This window comes from Stegostoma tigrinum, chromosome 28, assembly GCF_030684315.1.
Source record: "Stegostoma tigrinum isolate sSteTig4 chromosome 28, sSteTig4.hap1, whole genome shotgun sequence".
In the NCBI taxonomy this organism is placed as follows: Eukaryota; Metazoa; Chordata; class Chondrichthyes; order Orectolobiformes; family Stegostomatidae; genus Stegostoma; species Stegostoma tigrinum.
Window position 1 is genome coordinate 32,324,206 of NC_081381.1, and position 13,791 is coordinate 32,337,996.

At 45.1% G+C, this 13,791-nt stretch overlaps 1 protein-coding gene and 1 long non-coding RNA gene across 7 annotated transcripts in view; one reads left to right on the forward strand and one right to left on the reverse strand.

The window, feature by feature from the left end:
* Positions 1–13,791, forward strand: part of atp13a2 (ATPase cation transporting 13A2) — an 89,819-nt gene that overhangs the window by 11,209 nt on the left and 64,819 nt on the right. The gene's annotated exons all lie outside the window — the stretch shown is intronic.
* Positions 6,718–12,923, reverse strand: LOC132211096 (uncharacterized). Its single transcript, XR_009447404.1, has 3 exons — positions 12,848–12,923; positions 11,173–11,257; positions 6,718–6,815 (listed from the first exon to the last, which is right to left on the reverse strand). It is a non-coding gene; the product is annotated as an uncharacterized LOC132211096 (long non-coding RNA).

A 13,791-nucleotide genomic window follows, 5' to 3' on the forward strand; every position in this document is an offset into this window, starting at 1 on the left:
TTAGTGAAGCAGATGGGTTTTTCCTGACAGTCGGCTCATGATCATCATTAGACTCTTAATTCCAGCATTTTATTCAATTTAAATTCCACCAACTGGGATTTGAAACTGGGTCCCCAGAACATTACCTGAGTCTCTGGATTGACAGTCCAGTGATAATACCATTGGGTCACTGCCTCCCCTGTAGGCATAATTGTATTAGAAAATACAATAGGCCTCAGTGCTTCCTGAGCTAGGGAGGGGAAAATTCAGTCGTCATTCATGCACGTGATCACATTTCGGTGATTTGTATTGGAAAAACTGCAAAATGATATTGGAACAGGATCAGCTCAGCAGTGATGATTTCCATTTTGGATAGTGTGAACTCACTGTACAAATTCACTCAGTTAGAGGCAAGAAAAAACTGCAGAGACTGGAATCCAAGGTAGGTAAACAAGAGGCCGGAAGAACACAGCAGACCAGGCAGCATTTGGACTTCAGGACTGAAGAAGGGTAATATCCGTAACGTTGACTGTTTTTTCTCCAGCTGCTGCCTGACCCGCTGTGTTCTTCCAGCCTCTTGTTTACCACACAAATTCACTTGTCTTTTACGCTACGGAATCCAACCCTCTGAAGCTGTGACTTCATTGGAAGAGTATAGAAATATTTTCAAATTGGCAATGAGTCAAATCTGATCTATATGGAAATATGACTCAGATGGAGCATGGACCTCAACCGGACTGATTTCATTTACAAAGTAAGATTATACTAATTGTTAAAGCGGCTGATGAGTGTTTAAAAATGACAATGCAAGACCAAATGGATCTTTAGAGCTGGTGTGTTTATATATTCAATCTAAAGCATATGCAATCAAAACTTCAGAAATATTTCAAAATGTGTACACATACTATGTAGTTTAATGTCTATTTTAATCCTTCTGAGGTTGCTGGGCCTTTATGTTGTCTTGCCTCTATTTTAGAAATTGCCTCTTTTTGTTTTGCAGAAAAATACTGATACGGCGCTAATGAAAAGTTGTTTTTGAGATCAGTATTTGACTCAGTTTGCAGTCTGTTATTCAATTCTCAAACAATCTTGTAAGCTTAATTATCACAACTACAGTGCCGTTTAGATCCATGTACCCTTCAGGATATCACATGTCAAAAATTGTCAGATGAACAACTTGCCCAACCAACCATTGCGTATATAGGTCTTTTGAGCAAACTATCACTCCACAGATAACAAAGTGTGGGGCTGGATGAACACAGCATATGATTGTTAAGCTGCAGTTCTTTTCTAAGGATCTACCGCACTCCTGAGGCTTATGAATATTTATACAGGACTCTGGAGTGATAAGAGGTAATGGGAACTGCAGACGCTGGAGAATCTGTGAAAACAAAGTGTGGAGCTGGATGAACACAGCAGGCCATGCAGCATCTTAGGAGCAGAAAAGCTGACATTTTGGGCCTAGACCCTTCAACAGAAATAGGGGAGGGGGACAAGGTTTGAAATAAATAGGGAGAGAGGGGCAGGTGGATCGAAGATGGATAGAGGAGAAGATAAGTGGAGAGGAGACAGACAAGTTAGAGGCGGAGATGGAGCCAGTAGAGGTCAGTGTAGGTAGGGAGGGGAAATAGGTCAGTCCGGCGAGGATGGACAGGTCAAGGGGGCAGGCTGAGGTTAGTAGGTAGGAAATGGGGGTGCGGCTTGAGGTGGGAGGAAGGATATGTTAGGGAGATGGGCTGGGCTGGTTTTGGGATGCAGTAGGAGGAGGGGAGATTTTGAAGCTTGTAAATTCCACATTGATACCATTGGGCTGCAGGGTTTCCAAGCAGAATATGAGTTGCTGTTCCTGCAACCTTTGGGTGGCATTGTTGTGGCACTGCTGGAGGCCCAGGATGGACATGTCGTCTAAGGAGTGGGAGTGGAAATGGTTTGCGACTGGTCGGTGCAGTTGTTTATTGCGAACCGAGCGTAGGTGTTCTGCAAAGTGATCCCCAAGCTTCCGCTTGGTTTCCCTGATGTAGAGGAGGGCACAGTGGGTACAGCGGATGCAGTATATCACATTGGCAGATGTGCAAGTGAACATCTGCTTGATGTGGAAATTCGCCCCACTGCCCCCTCCGGCGGGGTGATCAAGAACACCCTCGACTGTGTCTCCCACATTTCCCACAACTCAACCCTTGGGGACCACTTTGCAGAATACCTACGCTCGGTTCGCAGTAAACAACTGCACCACCCAATCGTGAACTATTTCAACTCCTGCTCCCATTCCTTAGACGACATGCCCATCCTGGGCTTCCTACAGTGCCACAACGATGCCACCCGAAGGTTGCAGGAACAGCAACTGATATTCTGCTTGGGAACCCTGCAGCCCAATGGTATCAATGTGGACTTCACAAGCTTCAAAATCTCCCCTACCCCTACCGCATCCCAAAACCAGCCCAGTTCGTCCCTGTCTTCGTAACCTGCTTTTCCTTTCACCTATCCCTTCCTCCCACCTCAAGCCGCACACCCATTTCCTATCTACTAATCTCATCCTGCCCCCTTGACCTGTTCGTCCTCCCCAGTCTGACCTATCCCCTCCCTACCTACACTCACCTCTACTGGCTCCATCCCTGCCTCTTTTTAACTTGTCTGTCTCCTCTCCACCTACCTTCTGCTCTATCCATCTTCAATTCGCCTTCCCCTCTCTCCCTGTTTATTTCAGAACCCTGTCCCCTCCCCCATTTCTGAAGAAGGGTCTCGTCCTGAAACATCAGCTTTTCTGCTCCTAAGATGCTGCTTGGCCTTGTGTTCATCCGGCTCTACACGTTGTTATTTGTATATCCCTTTCTCCAAATAGCCAAAGATTTGAATATTCTGTGATCATATGTCATGTGGGTGGATTCCTGTTTAAAGAATTTAACTGCTAGTTTCTGTTTTAATCATTGTTCATTACACTGAAAATAATCTGTCTTTACTTCTCCATTGTTTTAAATTGCTCCTTTAAAGCCTACCTCTGACAGATTTTTTTTTCATTTGTCCTAGTGTGGCTTGATTTTGTTTGACCATCTTTCTGTGAAAAGTCTTGGCATGTTTTCTTGTGTTTAAAGTCTCTATAAATAGCACCCGCATGGGCCCTAGCTATGCCTGCCTCTTTGTAGGTTACGTGGAACAGTCCCTCTTCTGCACCTACATAGGCCCCAAACCCCACCTCTTCCTCCGTTACATTGATGACTGTATCGGCGCCGCCTCTTGCTCCCCAGAGGAGCTTGAACAGTTCATCCACTTCACCAACACCTTCCACCCCAACCTTCAGTTCACCTGGGCCATCTCCAGCACATCCCTCACCTTCCTGGACCTCTCAGGCAACCAGTAACTGATGTCCATTTCGAGCCCACCGACTCCCACAGCTACCTAGAATACACCTCCTCCCACCTACCCTCCTGCAAAAATTCCATCCCCTATTCCCAATTCCTCCGCCTCCGCCGCATCTGCTCCCACGATGAGGCATTCCACTCCCGCACATCCCAGATGTCCAAGTTCTTCAAGGACCGCAACTTTCCCCCCACAATGGTCGAGAACACCCTTGACCGCGTCTCCCGCATTTCCCGCAACACATCCCTCACACCCCGCCCCCGCCACAACCGCCCAAAGAGGATCCCCCTCGTTCTCTCACACCACCCCAGCAACCTCCAGATACAACGCATCATCCTCCGACACTTCCGCCATCTACAATCCGACCCCACCACCCAAGACATTTTTCCATCCCCACCCCTGTCTGCTTTCCGGAGAGACCACTCTCTCCGTGACTCCCTTGTTCGCTCCACACTGCCCTCCAACCCCACCACACCCGGCACCTTCCCCTGCAACCACAGGAAATGCTACACTTGCCCCCACACCACCTCCCTCACCCCTATCCCAAGCCCCAAGATGACTTTCCACATTAAGCAGAGGTTCACCTGCACATCTGCCAATGTGGTATACTGCATCCACTGTACCCGTTGTGGCATCCTCTACGTTGGGGAAACCAAGCGGAGGCTTGGGGACCGCTTTGCAGAACACCTCCGCTCGGTTTGCAATAAACAACTGCACCTCCCAGTCGCAAACCATTTCCACTCCCCCTCCCATTCTTTAGACGACATGTCCATCATGGGCCTCCTGCAGTGCCACAATGATGCCACCCGAAGGTTGCAGGAACAGCAACTCATATTCCGCTTGGGAACCCTGCAGCCCAATGGTATCAATGTGGACTTCACCAGCTTCAAAATCTCCCCTTCCCCCACCGCATCCCAAAACCAGCCCAGTTCGTCCCCTCCCCCCCCACTGCACCACACAACCAGCCCAGCTCTTCCTCTCTGCCCACTGCATCCCAAAACCAGTCCAACCTGTCTCTGCCTCCCTAACCAGTTCTTCCTCTCACCCATCCCTTCCTCCCACCTCAAGCCACACCTCCATCTCCTACCTAGTAACCTCATCCCACCTCCTTGACCTGCCCATCTTCCCTGGACTGACCTATCCCCTCCCTACCTCCCCACCTACACTCTCCTCTCCACCTATCATCTTTTCTCTCCATCTTCGGTCCGCCTCCCCCTCTCTCCCTATTTATTCCAGAACACCCCCCCCCCCCCCGCCATCCCCCTCTCTGATGAAGGGTCTAGGCCCGAAACGTCAGCTTTTGTGCTCCTGAGATGCTGCTGGGCCTGCTGTGTTCATCCAGCCTCACATTTTATTATCTTGGATTCTCCAGCATCTACAGTTCCCATTATCACTCTAAATAGTTTGCTGTTTTGTGTACCGCTGTGATGTTGGTCTGAAGAAAATATAGGCTTTCAGTTTTGTGCTTGTCTGATAAAAGCAGCAACAAAATAGGTTTTTAAGGCTTTGCAACCAAACTGCAATGAAAATTGTGAGCACAATTTCGTCTCATCACACTGCATACTGAAAAGCGAAGGGTGTTGATTTTTACAATTTGTTAGCATTCTGCCTGTTCAGATTATTGGGGGTGGCATGCCAGTGCTGCTTTTTTCCATCTTATGTTTATTCTGCACGTTATTGGGGTTAGATGGTCATTTCTACTTTAAAGGAAAGGATAAAGACTACCTATTTTAAAAGATCCCATAGTAACTGACAGCACCCTGATTCTGAGGATCAACAATCAAATTAAATAATTGTTTGGTCATACAGACTTGAGTATTGCTGAAAAAGGACTCATTTTGTCAAAGCTTTTCATGTTCCACTAATCAGGACATTTCACGAGAATGTGTCAATTCAAGGGGCAGTGCTGCATTTATGCTGCGTGGAGGCTAGTGAATCCATGTTCCAAACTAGTTTTGGGGTGGGGGTGTGCTGGGTTTGAGGGAAATGATTTTGGTTTTGAAGTATGATTAAAATACCATGTCCAACTGTTTTATTTCCTCCGAACACTTCCGGATTAATTCTTTTTCTGAATCTTTGCTTTTATACAAAATGTCTTGCTGTTATTTGAAAGTCATTTCTTACACAAATCAGCTTTTCAAATTCCAGGTCAAGGCTGCTTTTGCTTTGTTGCAGTTACAACTTCTGGACAGCTGCAAGAAATCCTTCTGTTTGTTTGTCTTTGAACCTTGGGCAGAAGTGAAATTTCTGCAGTTTCATTTGCGAAATCACAGAAATGTTATGGCAAGTTAAATGACCATTGCCTACTGCAAATTCCTGCCTTTTCCCCATAGTTTTGCATTTTATTTTTGTCAACTGCATGTACAGACAGTACATTCCACACCCTGGCTACTTGCTATGCGCTAAAGCTTTTTCTTTCTTCACCATTGCTACTTTTGCATCTTACTTTAAATCGGTGAAATCGATGCTTGTTGTTCTTATTACAACAATACAGCGCAGAACAGGCCCCTCGGCCCTCAATGTTGCGCCTACATCCTTCCTCTCGCAAGGAGACCAAAATCGATTGCAGTATTCCAAAAGCAGCCGAACCAACGTCCTACATGGCTGCTAAGTGATCTCCCAACTCCTATACTCAATGCACTGACCGATAAAGGCGAGCACACCAAATGTCTCCTTCATATCCTTTCTACCGGTGGCTGTACTTTGATGGAACTACAAAACTGCACTCCAGCGTCTCTTTATTAAGCAACACTCCCCACAACCTTCAGTGTAAACGTGCTGCCCTGATTTGTCTTTCCAAAATGTAGCACCTCACATTTGTCTAAGCTCAACACCATCTGCCATTCCTCAGTTTATTGGCCCTTGTCAATGTCCCATTGTATTCTGAGGTGACCTTGTGGGCTGGCTACTACACCTTCAATCATTGGGAAACTTACTAACCACACCTTCTATTTTCATATCCAAATCATTGCATCACTTCAACTCCCCCTCCCACTCCCTGAATGACATGTCCATCCTGGGCCTCTTCCAGTGTCACAACCAAACCACCCAGAAACTGGAGGAGCAGCACCTCATATTCCGCCTCGGGAGCTTCCAACTCAATCGCCTCAATGTGGACTTGGCCACCCTCAAAATCTCCCCACCCGCCAGCCTCATCCCAAGACTAGTTCCTCCCCTCATCCCCGCCTCCATGACCTGTCCGCCTTCTCTCCCACCTATCCACTCCTCCCACCTCACTGACCAACTCCCACCACTGCTTGGAATTATTATTCTTTTCACACTTCATCAGCTCGATGTTATTTCTAAAATCTATTTTCCAGTTGTTGGAAAAAGTGAGATAAAGAGAAGTGAAAGAAGTTACATTCTTACCACTCGTGAAATCTCTGAATATTCTTCTGTTGAAAGGCCGCCAAGGAACGATGCAAATCTTTTGTCACAAACGCTGTGAGGGAGACATCTTTTTCGGTTCCACTAACTCCACCCTCAGGAAGACAAACCCACGTAACATATCTAGTCACTTAAAACATACTCTATTGTTGCCCAAGGTGGAGAGCTGGATGAACACAGCAGGTCAAGCAGCACCAGAGAAGCAAGAAAGCCGATGTTTCGGGACGAGACCCCACTTCAGAAAATTGGCGCTGGAGAATCTGAGATAACAAGGTGCAGAGCCGGATGATGCTGCTTGACCTGCTGTGTTCATCCAGCTTTACACCTTCTTATCTCAGATTCTCCAGCATCTGCAGTTCCTACTGCCTCTATTGTTGCCCTTTCACTTTACTGAACTAATATGAGCCAGTAGTTTTGTTTAGGCTCGTGTAATCTTACGGTTATTGGCGTGTACAAAATCCTGAATTAATTTTGATCGACTGACGGGAGAAGAGATGAATTTTATAGAAATTTTTGTTTTCTACCAATTTGCAGAGGGCATCGTGGGCGATTGGAGGACAGTGTTATTATCCTCCAGGTCTGCGGACTGCATCGTTACCAACTTGCCCATTTGCATATACATACAATATTCATTATTTAGCAATGAAACATAATAAACCAATACTGCATACTAAAAACAACCCTCAAATATCAATGGAAATTTAATATTTATCATAGAGTTTGAAGGATTGAATTCAATGATACAAAGCAAAAACCAGTGAAGATGAATGCAGTTGGTCAGCACTTTTGCCACTAAGTGGAGGTTGGCAGTTTGAGGCCACCCAGGAACAAGCAAGGTCTGTTTAACTCCAAGGGCAGCACGGTGGCTCAGTGGTTAGCACTGCTGACTCACAGCGCCAGGGACCCAGGTTCGATCCCACCGTTGGACGATCTTCTGTGCGGAGTTTGTATATTCTGCCCATGCCTGCATGGGTTCCTGCTGGGTGCTCTGGTTTCCTCCCACAAGATGTGCAGGCTCGGTGTATGGGCCATGCCAAACTTGCCCATTGTGTTTAGGGATGTGTAGATTAGGTGTGTTAGTCATGGGAAATGTAGGGTTACTGAGGAAAGGGTCGGGGGATGAGTCAGGGTGAGATGCTCTTTGGAGGGTGGCCGTGGACGTTTTGGGTCAAAAGGGGCTTGTTTCCACAGCGTAGGGATTCTATGATATGGAAGTATCTTTTGAAGTGGACATTCATGGGTATGCTATAACAGACACCTTGAAATACTGCACAACAAATATTTGGAACTAGACTGTCAATTCAGACATAGCATCAAAAAAGGTCATGGAAGTTGTCACCGATATAAAGCAGGATTGATGAAAATCCAGCAGGAAATGGTGTCAAAAGGCACAGTATCTTTTATTCATCTCCAGTTATTTTGTCCAAGGCACTGGATGCTGGCAGGATTGAAACATTTAAGAAATGCTTCACAAATCACATATAAGGACCTGCACATCTTTGAACAATGGGAGGAAACTGCAGCACCTGGCAGAAGCCCCTCGCAGACGCGGGGAGGACGTGTCAATTCCACACAGATAGTTACCCAAGACTGGAATCTCAATTGGCTCCCCAGTGCATGAGCAGCTCTAACCACTGAGCAACTACCTTGCCCAGAAGGGGTTTTATAAGCACATACATTATTTCCATTAAGACAGATCCAATCCTCTACGTCCAGTCAAAGTAACATCTTGTAGATATCATGACAACAATCATAAATGATTTTGAATAAGTAAATCAAAAAAATTGAAATAGTTTCCAAGCCTAAATACTAGATATGGTGCAGTTAAAATGAATAGTGCAACAACAAAAAGGCCATATTTTATGTGACGATCGGTAACACTTGAAAACTTGCAACAATTCGTCGCCAGTAGTGCTCTGAAGTGGCTTGATGGTGCACTCCTTCAGACACTGGAATGAAACTCCAAAGATCACAAATTCTCCTTCAATACCGTGTTTTAACAGTGACTGCATCAACCTGTGTTTATGGGCCTGACTGGAAACCCACACAACATGCATAAACAAAAAAAAATCTAAGGTGATAGGAGAAAAAAATGTATGTATGCAATGTCTTTGAAAAGCGATTATTTGTAGCGGCTGCAAGCCCATAAGGAATCTCGTTTTGCAGATTATATTCATTTGCACTGCAGGTCATGCCAGTCAGAATCAGTTTTCGTTTCATGACAGATAACTAAAATGTCCATTACAATGAACTTTGGTTGATCAGAAGATTTTAAGTAAGGACTATGTCTTGTGTGAGCTGACGGCATTAGGGGATGGAGAAGGTACATGCACTGCTGGCATCTTGACACCATTGAATGAGCAAGCGTGGACGCAAAGGTTGTAACAGGTAACAATTGTACAGGCAATATCTTTTGAGCTCAATCCGAGCAGGCCTGGAATACTCTAAAGCTGTGCTGGACCCTCACTTCCTCCACCTTACGTACGCTGCCTTTTTGACAAGAAGCACCTCTGTCCCCGTCATCCAAGGCTCCTTAATCTTACCCCTTCTTACCTGTCTCAGAGGAACAAATTTATACATCACTCGCAACAACTGCTCCTTGAACAGCCTCCACATGTCTGCCGCGCCCTTTCTGTGGAACAATTGCTCCCATCTGTACTTTCCAACTCCTGTCTGATAGCATCATAGTTTCCTTGACCCCAGTGAAATCTTCCCCTGGTAACTGCTCCTTTCCTTTTCCATGGCTATGGTAAATGTGAGGCTGTTGCGGTCACTGTCGCCAAAGTGTTCTCCCACCACTCTGACACCTGTCCTGGCTCATCGCCGAGCACCAAATCCAAAATAGCCTCCCGCCTCATCGGCCTGTCCACATACTGAGTTAAGAAACCCTCCTGAACACACCTGACAAAAACGGCTCCATCCAAACCATCTGCACTAAGGAGGTTTCAATCTATATTGGGAAAGTTGAAGTTACCCATAACAACAACCCTGATCCGTTTGCACTTTTCAACAATCTGCCGGCCAATGAGTTCTTCGATCTCCCAACTGCTATTTGGGGTCTGTAGAAAACCCCCAGTGAAGTGACTGCTGCCTTGCTGTTCCGAACTTCCACCCATACTGACTCAGTCGACAAACCTTCCTTGGCAACCTCAGCCCATACCACCTTAGTAGACGAGTCCTCAAAGGTTCTTTCAGCCACCGTTGTACTGTCCTTGACCAACAAAGCCACACCTCCCCCTCTTTTACCACCTTCCCAGACCTTAATCAAAGATCTGAACCCGAGAACCTGCAACATCCATTCCTGACTCTGCTCTATCCGTGCCTCCGAAATGGCCACAACATCGAAGTCCCAGGTACCTATCCAAGCTGCAAGCTCACCTACATTATTCCGGATACTCCCGGCATTAAAGTCGTCACACTTCAATCCAGCTTGCTGTCTGCCAGCACAGTCCTGTGACAGTGGGATCCTGACCATGTCCTCCCTACGCTCATCCTCCTGTGTACTAGGACTACACCTCAGTTTCCCATCCCCCTTCTGAGCTCGTTTAAATCCACCCGAATGGCACTAGCCAATTTCCCACCCAGGATATTCGTGCCCCTCTGGTTCAAGTGGAGACCGTCCTGTTTGTACAGGTCCCACCTTCCCCAGAATGAGCCCCAATTGTCCATGTACCTGAAGCCCTCCCATCTGCACCATCCCTGCAGCCACGTCTTCAGCTGAAATCTCTCCCTGTTCTTTGCCTCGCTATCACGTGGTACGGGTGACAAACCAGAGATGTTCTAGCTCTCGGCTTCCACCCGAGCTCCCTCAAATCCTGCCTGACATCCCTATCCCTCTTTCTACATATACCATTGGTGCCTATGTGGATCACGACTTGGGGCTGGTCACCCTCTCCCCTCAGGACCCGAAAGAGACGATCCGAGACATCACAGACCCTGGAACCTGGTAGTCAACACACCAATCGTGAGTCTCTTTCGTTCCCGGCAAATCTTCTATCAGTCCCTCTAACTATTAAGTCCCCAATGACTATCACTCTCTTGCTATCCCCGCTTCCCTTCTGTGCAAGAGGGACAGACTCTGTGCCAGAGACCTGCACCCTACTGCATACCCCTGCTAAGTCGTCTCCCGGAACAGTATCCAAAATGGTATCGTTGTTTTTCAGGGGAACGACCACAGGGGAAGGTTAGTCAAGCTACACCGGGTAAACGTGCATTTTTGGCTGAAGAAACATGTGTTTCAATGTGAGCTAATGGAAGAAGCTAATGGAGTCAAAGCTAAACATTTCGACAATAAGACAACCATTCTTAAAAGCAGCATACAGCGTGAAAAAGAAATGAGCTGCTTTAATATCCACTTAAAATTTATGTGGAATATCAGATGGAATTTTCTTATTGACTCCATTGTGCAATCATGTCGAGCTAAAAATGTTCACTGCATTAATTAATACTAACCAGAAACGGACTTTGTAGTAAATGGTTTGACGATTTTCTGTATCTGGAACATCCCTTTTCTTTCTCGAACGAAGATCGTACCAACCTATGGTACCAAACTGTGAGTCAAATGGATGGGACACATAATCTTTAAATTCCTCATCAAAACAGTCTAATCATATGGTTCTGTGCAATAAAAGAGAAAGAATAAACATGTTTCCCACAATTTTGCTGATGTTTACGAACAGAATGCTCAAATTCAAAAAGTTTGGGCTGGCATGTCTGCTTCCTCCAGCCTGTTTAAACTGTTCCATTCAATGTGAAATTTGTCATAAGTTTTCGCACACAGGTCTATGTGATCTGCGCCACCACCTTCTATTAGTCATACATGCTTTCCCCATCTTCCTGTAATACATTCCTTGAAGTGTTCAATGGGATTTTGATTTGAAATCTTATCGTCATATTCTTTTGATTCTCAAGCATCAATGAATCTGATGTTGCCGCCATTCCGTGCAGTGCACAGCACGTCAAACGGGAGTCTTACTCTTGCCATGAGCACTGAGGTAGTATGGGGTCACAACTGCCTCATAGTTCAGAATGAAATTCTACATATAGGGCTATGAAGAGTCATGCAGTTAATTTTATTTGACATGCTATTTCTTTTCTTCACAAATATGCTGGATTTAAAGTGATCTTCACCCTCATTTAAAATGAATTCAATATCCAACCATCTGTAAAACTAGCAGATCCAAATTTTAATTTGAGTTCAGTGTTACACAAATATATGACTTTTTTAAAAATTAGTTTGAGTCAACATTAACATTTCATTCCCTGACAGCGGGTGAACTTACTTTTAAACTCCAATTTTCCTTCGGTATTAACGGAGAGGTGAGCCTTTTTGCAAGCACTGAAAGTCTCCACCAGTTTATGCTGAAACTTACGGAACTGGAAGTTTCACAAATATGTTCCTATTAAACACTAATTCCTATTGAAGCAGTATGAAGCTAAATTCATTCAACTGGACAGCAAAAACGGTCAAGATTTTAAAAGCAAGCAACTATTTTGAAGTCACTCTCCGAACTAAATTCCATCTTGGTGTCTGAGAGTCCATAGGTTCCTCACTCTCAACGAACCATTCAACTGTCATGCAATTACTGAAACACACAGACAAAAAACATCAATGTTAACGGTCATTAAGATTTTGAGAGTGATTTGGAATTCGTACTCAATACCCGCTGGGGAAAATCTGTTCCAATCTGGATAGTACTCACTTATTACCATCCCACCTACCTTCCCCAGCACCACCTCCCCCTCCACGCTATTTGTTTCTGAGCTCCCTTCCACCCTCCATTTCTCAGGAAGGGTCCTGACCCAAAACCTCAACTTTCTTGAGCCTCTGATGCTGCCTGCCCTGCCGTGTTCCTCCAGCTCCACAATGTGTTATCTCAGACACCAACATTGGCAGTTCTTACTATCTGGATAACTCATTCTCACCTTGTCACAAGTGATTTATACTCATTATCTTTTCAGATGACGCATGTACATGTATATACATAAATATACATCTTGCACTTTTATGCCTGAACCACTAACCTAGAGGATATTTTAAAAGAGTCTCTTCATGTCTGCATGAAAGAGAAATCATCAAGGTCATAACTTTCATTTTCGGAATAACTCGAACATTCAAAGTACTCACAGTCAGTGTCCCATTTCCTTGACCAGTCAATTTGATGTGAATCTTTCTTCCAAGTGGAAACTTCAGTTCTTTCTCGCCTTTGAGTGGGAACAGCTTCTCCCTATCTTTTCTGTCCAGCCTGCTCATACTTTTGAAAACCTTTTATCTGATCTCCTTCCAGCCGCCTTCTATTGAAACAACCGTCCCAGCTCCTTCAATCTAGCCTCATAACTGAAGTTCCTCAATCCTGGAACTATTCTTATAAACTGTTTCTTCGCTCTGTCTCGCGCTCTCTCTCGCTCCAATGCATTCACATTTTTCCTGTAATGAGGCCCTCAGAACTGTTCAATAAACGACAACAGCTGAGATCTAACAAATATTTTCTATAAGTTCGACATCACTTCCTTGCTCTTAAACTTATGCTCCTATTAACAAAGCATGCTTTACTTACTGCTCTCCCTACCTATCCTAGTTTTCATGAACTGTGGACATATGCTCCCAGGTCACCTTTTTTTATTGACATCCGCGCGTCTCTCCCCCCCCCCCCGCCCAACTATTCCTCACCTTAGATTTGTTTCTACATTTATAGTATCATTCACTGTTCCTTCTACCAAAATGCATCAGTTCTTACTTGTGTTGAAACTCATCTGCCATCTATCTGTCCATTCTTCCAGCATGATGTCGTCCTTCTGGAGTTCCAAGCTGTCAATCTTGTAGTTTAGAATCCTTCCAAGCTTTGTGTCACCTGAAAACTTTGAAATTGTCCCCTGAATTGAAGATCTTTGGGAAGTCCACTTCAAACCTTCGTCCAGTCAAAATACATTCATTGACGATTACTGTTTCCTATCTCGGATATTATGAACACGTTACACTCTTTATTGTTTCGACTGATTCTCTTATTCCCTGACCTATAGCTTTCCTCACAAGTCTGTTGTGTTGCACTGTGTCAAATACTTCTTGAAAGT